The sequence below is a fragment of the Lactuca virosa genome, chromosome 5, assembly GCF_052849685.1.
Source record: "Lactuca virosa cultivar CGN04683 chromosome 5, Lactuca_virosa_CGN04683_v6, whole genome shotgun sequence".
Classification (NCBI taxonomy): domain Eukaryota; kingdom Viridiplantae; phylum Streptophyta; class Magnoliopsida; order Asterales; family Asteraceae; genus Lactuca; species Lactuca virosa.
The window spans coordinates 424,603,699-424,612,364 of record NC_136430.1 but is presented as its reverse complement, the minus strand read 5'-3'; the positions used below and the strand labels follow the sequence as shown (position 1 = coordinate 424,612,364).

Sequence of the window (8,666 nt, the reverse complement as noted above, 5' to 3'; positions counted from 1 at the left end):
ATACAACTCACGATTTGGAATTGGGAGCAGTGGTCTTTGCGTTAAAGATTTGGAGACATTATCTATACGGAACCAAGTGTACCGTCTTCACCGAACACAAAAGCCTGCAACATATCTTTGATCAGAAGGAGTTGAACATGAGGCAACGGCGATGGGTAGAGCTACTCAGTGATTATGAGTGCGAAATATGCTATCATCCCGACAAGGCCAATGTGGTAGCGGATGCCCTCAGCCGGAAGGATTATTCAGGTCATAGAGTGAAGGCACTGACAATGACTATCCATTCTCATCTATCCGCTCAAATCAGAGAGGCTCCGTTGGAAGCCTTAAAACCAGAAAACATGTCGAATGAAGCTTTGAGGGGAATGGAAAAGAACCTGGAGATCAAAGGTGATGGAGTCTACTATTTCATGAACCAGATCTGGACCCCGAAGTACGGCGGTTACAGGGAGGTTGTCATGAACGAAGCTCACAAGACTAGATACTTCGTCCACCCAGGTTCAGATAAGATGTATTTGGATCTCAAACAACTCTATTGGTGGCCGAACATGAAAGCAGAGATCGCTACCTTCGTGGGCAAGTGCCTGACTTGCACCAAGGTGAAGGTGGAATATCAAAAGCCCTCAGGTCTACTTCAGCAGCCAGAAATACCTGAGTGGAAGTGGGAAAGAATTACGATGGATTTCATCACTAAATTGCCCAAGTCTCCGAGTGGGCACGATGACATCTGGGTAGTTGTCGATCGATTGACTAAATCCGCCCAATTCCTGCCAATCAAAGAAAACTTCAAAATGGAGAGACTGACACGAATCTACATTCGAGAGATAGTCTGCCTGCATGGTGTGCCTATATCCATTATCTCTGATCGGGATAGCAGGTTTACCTCGAGATTTTGGCAGTCACTGCAGAAGGCTCTTGAGACTAAGCTGGATATGAGCACAGCTTACCATTCACAGACAGATGGGCAGAGTGAGAGAACCATTCAAACATTGGAAGACATGTTGAGAGCATGTGTCATTGACTTTGGCACGTCGTGGGACACACATTTTCCCTTGGTCGAATTTTCCTACAACAACAGTTACCATACCAGCATCAAGGTTGTGCCGTTCGAAGCCCTATATGGCCGTAAGTGCAGATCCCCTCTGTGCTGGGCTGAGGTGGGAGACACACAGCTAGTTAAGGGTCAAGTCCCCGATAGCACTCTCACAGGCCCAGAAATCATCCGAGAAACCACAGAGAAGATCGTACAAATCAGAGAACGACTAAAAGCTTCAAGAGATAGAAAAAAGAGTTACAAAGATAAGAGACGAAAACCCTTGGAATTCCAGGTGGGTGACCGCTTCGTGTTAAAGGTCTCGCCCTGGAAGGGCATGATACGCTTCGGAAAGCGTGGAAAGCTAAATCCAAGATACATAGGACCATTTGAGATCCTCGCTAGGATCGGTCTCGTAGTATACAAACTTCGTCTACCACGAGAACTTAGCAGCGTACATCCTGTATTCCACGTGTCGAACCTAAAGAAGTGTCTGTCCGATGAGACACTTGTGATACCCCTCGATGAAATCAAACTAGACGAGAGCTTACACTTCGTAGAGGAACCCGTAGAAATCATGGATCGAGAAGTCAAACATGGTGGTACAGACACCATGAGCAAAGACCGTCTCTACGTTGTATACAACATCTTCACCGGAAGAACTAATGTCGTCGACCTACCTGAGGTGTTATGGAAATATTTTTGGAAGTTTGCAGTCAAGAAAAATCTGAACGAGATTTCGAGTCCGAGATTCTGGGCTCTAATGCAACAACAGCTCTACTCCGAGAGACTTGAAGCAATTCCTCTCAACTCGGACATCCAAGAGGTATACTATACTTTCAAACCTATTAAGACTTATAGGTTACCAAATCAATCTGCTTTCGGAGCTATTAGATGTTTACCTAAGCATATGTTGTCCATGGTTCCATCCGACTCATCACATCTCAAATATCATCTTGATATCTCGGTTGTGTTTGTCCCAACACAACCTGCCCTGATCTCGGATAAAATCCCCTCGGATGAGAACAAATCCACCACTTCTGGAGGACGTATTAAACATATTTCCAAGCGTAATGCATCACCTTCTAAAATCCGAACCAAGAAGACAACCAAAGCCGGTGAATCCTCTTAACAAAATCCACATATCGGCATTCGATCTAACTCTGGATCACAGCTCACCCCACCTGTCCACTTTTCCGAAGTACCCTTCAGAGCTTCAAAATCACTTGCACACACACACACACACGAGGAGTCTGCTTATAATCTACCCCAATTTTCTCAAAAAGATGGTGCCGGTATTGAACAAAGTCCCTTGAATCCCCCTGGGACACACTCACTAGTGATTTTGGAAATTCATCTCTTTTCTTCACAAGCACAATTAGGGGGGCCTTCCTCTGATTCTAAGCTTTCTGACGCTGGAGTAGTCCCTCTTACTTCGAAAGCCACAACTGTTCTGATACCTGGTTGCAAATGTTACAACTTAAACATCTATTCTAACATAACGTTATAAAAATGGGTACACCTAAAAAAAGATTCACACAACATTTTTATATATTCATATACATTAAAACTATTTCTATGTATGGAATCATTCTTGGTTTCTTGAATGTTTTCTGGATTAAATCTTGGATTCTTTAACCATTATTGGCTCCATGGGACTATCAAATAAATATAAAGAATGTCAATATAAACTGTAATCAACATTTTAATATAATTTTTTGATGTGTGTTCTAACAAAATGATCAGGTAAATATTCTAATAGAATGATAAAGTAAAATATTCTAATAGTTAGCCACAATTCTATTAAGAATTACTGTTCTTTGGTGCAACATAAAAAAAGTTAACTCCTTCACCTAGATAGGAAGTGAGAAATTTCACCTTATGAAAAAATGAAGTCATGTGTATTGTATGTAGTAAAAAAAAACAAAAAACAAAATGAGACTGAACCCTTGATTGATTTATGTTGTGCAAAGTGTCTTGCTAGTATTAGGACCAAATGTATATATAAAAGAAAGTAGACACTTATTTAAGAGTGTAATGAGGTCTCCTTTTTTTTCTTACTAACTTTTAGCAAGTTCTGGAAAGACATAAATCATAATAGTCTGGCTAGAAATGGAAATTTTCATTGTTGCTATAAAGAAGCAGATCAGCTAGTATTAGGGCGTGTTTAACAAAACTAGCTGGTAGCGGGTAGCTTGTAGCGGGTAGCGTGTAGTTTGTAACGTTTTGTTAAACGCTACATGAAGTAGCTTTTGGATTTGGAGCGTTTTGTTTAAACTAAACGCTAGAAGCTTGTAGTGCCAAACAAGGCTTTCTGTTTAAAACAGAGCGTTTTGTCAAACGCCAGAAGCTAGAAGCTCTCAAACGCTCCGTGCCGAACACACCCTTAATCAGATTGAAGGAAACATGTTTTTGGATGAGTAGTTCCTATTCATATAAATTAGTTTCTCAAATCAAGAACATACGTCAAATGAGGAATCTAATAAAGCAAAAAAGTAGAAGAAGGTAGGAAAAATACATGTTATATAAAATCTAGTTGTGATACATGAACCTAACCTATAAAAAAGGATTAAAACGATAAAGTTTATAGAAAACCCACCTGATTTTGATTTTGATTTTGATGAGACTATATGTTGAGGGTTTCCACTTACACTAACAACTACCCATCACTCGCTCTTTTACTCACTCTTTTACTCAACCACAAAAACAATAAGATTACAAATGACATAAACAAGAAAAAGAACCCATTAAAAGAACATATGAAAAGATTAATGGAATTACGAGTAGTCTTCAAGGTTGAAATCTTTTATTTCCAAGAGAGAAAACAAAAAGAAAGAGTGTTTTATGGGAACCAATATAAGCTTCTTTTAAAGAAAAAATAAAATAATAATGATATAAATCAATGTACAAATCTTATCCAAGTACCTGAAATGAAATCCAATATTCTTTTAAACCATAATTTGTCGCAACCAGTATAATCTCTACACACCTCTCTTATGATACTCATTTTTAATAAGAAATGAACATTTTTCCATGGATGAACGTTCCAGTCAATCACAAAAGAGATGATCACAACATTCTAGTAGAATGATTTATCGACATGGAGTATTAGAAAAGACCCTTTCATGAAAAAAAAATTAAAAAAAAAACATTGAGAACCAGAAAAACCTTTTGTATATTGAAAATCAAACCTTATACTAAAAATCAAACATTCTTTGGGACATTACATCAAACACTTGGGGTGGCTATTCCATCATATAAAAATCAATTTTTTTTGTATGCAAGTTGACGAAAAACAATAAATGTAAGCTTGTGTGGAGAAAAGAAAACAAATCATACGAAACAATTTTTAGATTCCAAATTTATTGAAAAGCTAAGTGACTTGTAGACATGAAAAAAATCGGTTTGAATTTGTTTTTAAAGAAGACACAAACTTTTGATTTAAGATATGAATTGGCTAGCAACTTCTACTCTTTTACCTGAGATGATTAAAATCGATATATGAGGGTGGTCGACTTGATGATGATGGTGGCCGACTGCGAACAAGATGATGCTCGATGATGATGTTGGTTGGTATGTCGATACCTCCTCTATTCATATTTTCGTCAAAACATACACACAAAGGGGTCGGTGGATGGATTTTAGGGTTCATAAATTGATTTCCTAGATTTTCTTTATTTGCCATAATTAATAATTGCTAGTATTTCTAAAATACCCTTATAGATTTATTTAATGATTTAATATTTCTTAATTTCTTATTGCTTCCTACATCCACATTTGCACATATATATATATATATATATATATATATATATATATATATATATATATATATAGACACACACACACTAGATGTGTGCCCGTGCAAAGCAGCGGCGATAAATAGCTTTTTTTGGCGAATAGTTTTCTTACGGGAAAATAATTATTGGATTTTGTTATTAGTTATTATGTAATAAGAAAAATTACCACTTTTAATTAAAATATTTATGTTTAAAACGTATATTGATATTGTATGTTTATACATTTGATGTGAATTAATTATTATCGGTATCTAGTTTAAGAAATATAAATTAGCCTATACTGATGAATTTAATATTTTAAAATTGTTATTTTGTTCCAAATTAATTTTTTAATAATCTTCCTTAATTCAAGTCTTCAAAATTTTGGCAAGTATTATAGGTTTTGTTATGTATAATTGATTGGGTAAATAGGTTTTGTTATGTATAATTGATTGGGTAAATAGCTCAAAAGACACTACGTTTACACGAAAATTCTAATTTGACATTGTGTTATTTATTGTCTCAAATTTGACACAGTGTTTTCTAATTTGTTACAATTCTAACCATTTGACCGGTCAACCCGGATACTTGCTGACGTGACATGATGACGTGTCAGTTTTGATGACGTGGCATGCTGACGTGTCAGAATTGAATTTTTTTTCCACAAAAGACACTAATTTTTTTTTTTGACACTACGTTTTTTTTTCAATTTTGACACTTTATTTTTTTGTTCCAAATCGAACATTTTTTTTTTCAATTTTGTTCAATGCTGACCATTTTCCATTTGAAACCGTATAAATATTTTTTTAATACATGTTAAACCATATAAATGTATTTTTTTTTCATTTAAAAACCATATTTTTTACATTCAAAGCATATGTTTTATAAATATTTTTAGTTATATAATGAGAGACGAACTAACCATAAACTTCGAATAAAAATAACAAAATTTTATCAATTATCACTTATGAAATATTATTTATTTTATTTTTTGTTGTAGATTTTACACATATTTTTATTTACGATTAAATAATTATAAGGTTTCAAATAGAAAATGATCGGCATTGAAAAAATTGGAAAAAATGATTTTCGATTTGGAACAAAAAAATAGAGTGTCAAAATTTTTAAAAAAATAAACTCAATGTCAAAATCGAAAAAAAATAAAAACTTAGTGTCTTTTGTGGAAAAAAATTCAATTTTGACTAGTCAGCATCCAACGTCATCATGTCACGTCAGCAAGTAACCGGGTTGAACGGTCATGTAGTCAGAAATGTAAACAAATTAGAAAACACAGTGTCAAATTTGAGAAAAAAATAACACAGTGTCAAATTAGATTTTTCGTGTAAACGTAGTGTCTTTTGTGCTATTTACCCTAATTGATTTGTACAGAAAGTTTTGTATTTTGTATCTCTTAAAATTATATATATATATATATATATATATATATATATATATATATATAGAGAGAGAGAGAGAGAGAGAGAGAGAGAGATCATCTTTAGTAATAAAGCAATAAATAAATGTAAGCGAAAAAGCTAGAAATCTCAAGAAATATTATGTTCACAATGTCTAGTTCTATCATAAGTGTATTCAATATATTTTATAAATTGGTAATGTAATATTTAGAAACAAATCAAAGCGGTGTGAAAATCAAAGAGTGCACGCTAAAGACCTTGGACCCAATTAATCTTACACAAATTTAATAAATTCTTGAGGCCTATAAATCAATCAACTTATTAAGCAGCCCCCTCTTTTACGTACTAATTTGACTTTGTATGTATTAATCTTCTAGACTGATCACACCCCACTAATTAAATTCCAGTAGAATTTCTTGTTTTTAGCTAAAACAACAAGCTTTAAATTCAAAAATTATTTTAAATATCCTTTAATAAAAAATTATTTTATAATTATTTTATAATTTTATAAATCTACTTATTATTTTTTTTTTAAATTAACATGTTTTTGATAATTCATTTTATGTAATTTTACATGTTATTAAAGCTTCAAGTTATTTTCCGAATATTCATATACAAATAAAAACTATAGTTTCCAACCGTTAGCTTCAAGTTGCCACCTATCAACTTGCAGTTAGTTGTGCACTTTGTTGAATATAAGGTGTGCAGAAATTAACTGATCAAATTGAAACCAACTTATATCCGATTAAGAAGTGATTAATATCCAATTACCTTTTGAATAGATCAAATGTCAAATCTCAAAATCCATTTGGATTGGATGGTTTATTGAATTATCTTGAAAATATAATAGATACCAAACCAAACCAACTGGTCCAACTGGATATCTAATTTTAATCCAATAAATATAAAATATTATTATCCAAATCCAATTAACATTATCAATTATTCAACAAAAATTAAGTTGAAGATTTAAAGTTATTGTTACTTTTTTAGTCTTATTTAATGTAAGTGACTAATTATGTGCGGTTTTATTTTTAGTTATCACAGTTATATTCGGTTATTCGATTGAAAGAGATTAAAATGGTTAATGAATTAAACAAATAAAAAATGTTCATTTGATAAAATCAAATTGAATCCTACGTCCAATTGGATTGGGCGGTTCGGTTTTTTATATTGAATTAGATTAGATCGGTTGACAAAATCGAATATCCAATTGACGATTGGATCGGATCGGTTCCACCAACTTAGTTGGATTTAAACCGATGAACACTTCTAGCCGAACACTTTCATAGTAACTCTGTTTATTAAGTTTTTAATTTATTTTATATTTGCATTTAATTTTTTTATGATGAAAATAACGTCAAACACACGAATTCAATTTTGTTGTCAAACGAGAAGAAAACTATGAGTATCTCTTCCATAATAAGCAAAAAAATATTCGAAAATAATATATAAAAAAATAACAAATAATTTGAATTTAAAATCTAAACTGCTCCCTTCTAATTATCATCTGCCTATGAACATATATATGCACAGCCCGGTGACGACGATCAATAAAGCCATCAACTTCCATTTGTTTAAACAAAACGCCGCCGTTATATAGCAAGAGCCGTTTTTACACTACTACTCCACAGCTTCAAGTCGTTCTCATGCGGCGTCAAGTTCAAATCCCACAACCATCTCTTCTCCGTCACCTGTACCGGCGGCGCCACTACCGGCCGACCACTTTTATCATTAGCACCGTCACGGTGCCTCCTCATATGACCACCCAAAGCTTGCCCAATCGCAAACTCCAACCCACAAACCGAACACTCATGTATCTTTGGCTTCGCCGGCGACGGCAGTTCATTCACGTCGGATGATTTCGGCCGTTTGTGGCTGGCACGGTGGCCGCCGAGGGCTTGGAATGACTTGAACGACTTGTTACACGTTTTGCAGTGGAAAACCCGACCCGGTGAAGCACCCGATTCACCGACTTTTGAGAGCAGCATCAAGCAGTTAGCCATGGCTAGACTCTCTACCTCTCTGTCGTCTTCCCAGCTTCTCTTGATCGTCATTTGTATCGAAATGATGTCGGAAATATTGTTATTTGGTAATGTTGTTGGTCTGGTCTGTAGTATGCAAGTTCCTTGGACATATATATTGTGGAAAAGGGAAGTGAGAGGAAAGATGACAGCGTGTGACCGCGTATTCGGAAGTCGTAATAGATGAGGCAATTGCTTCAGTTAAGGAAGAGGAGAAAGTTCTTGGAAATCTAGAATAAACTAATTAAAAGTGTGGATTACGTTCTCGTGCATTTCACGTGCCTTAGTTGTTCAATACATAATTATTTGATAAGGAAAAAAAAAAACTTATGTTAATCTTAATTATTATTTTTGAAGATTTAATAAATAACAAATAATTTAATCAAAATAGTCATAACAGATGGACATCTATAAA

General features: G+C 34.3%; 1 pseudogene; it reads right to left on the bottom strand.

The window, feature by feature from the left end:
- Positions 1-7,650: 7,650 nt before the first annotated feature.
- Positions 7,651-8,357, bottom strand: LOC145112720 (zinc finger protein ZAT11 pseudogene; annotated as a pseudogene).
- Between the last annotated feature and the right edge of the window lie 309 nt (positions 8,358-8,666).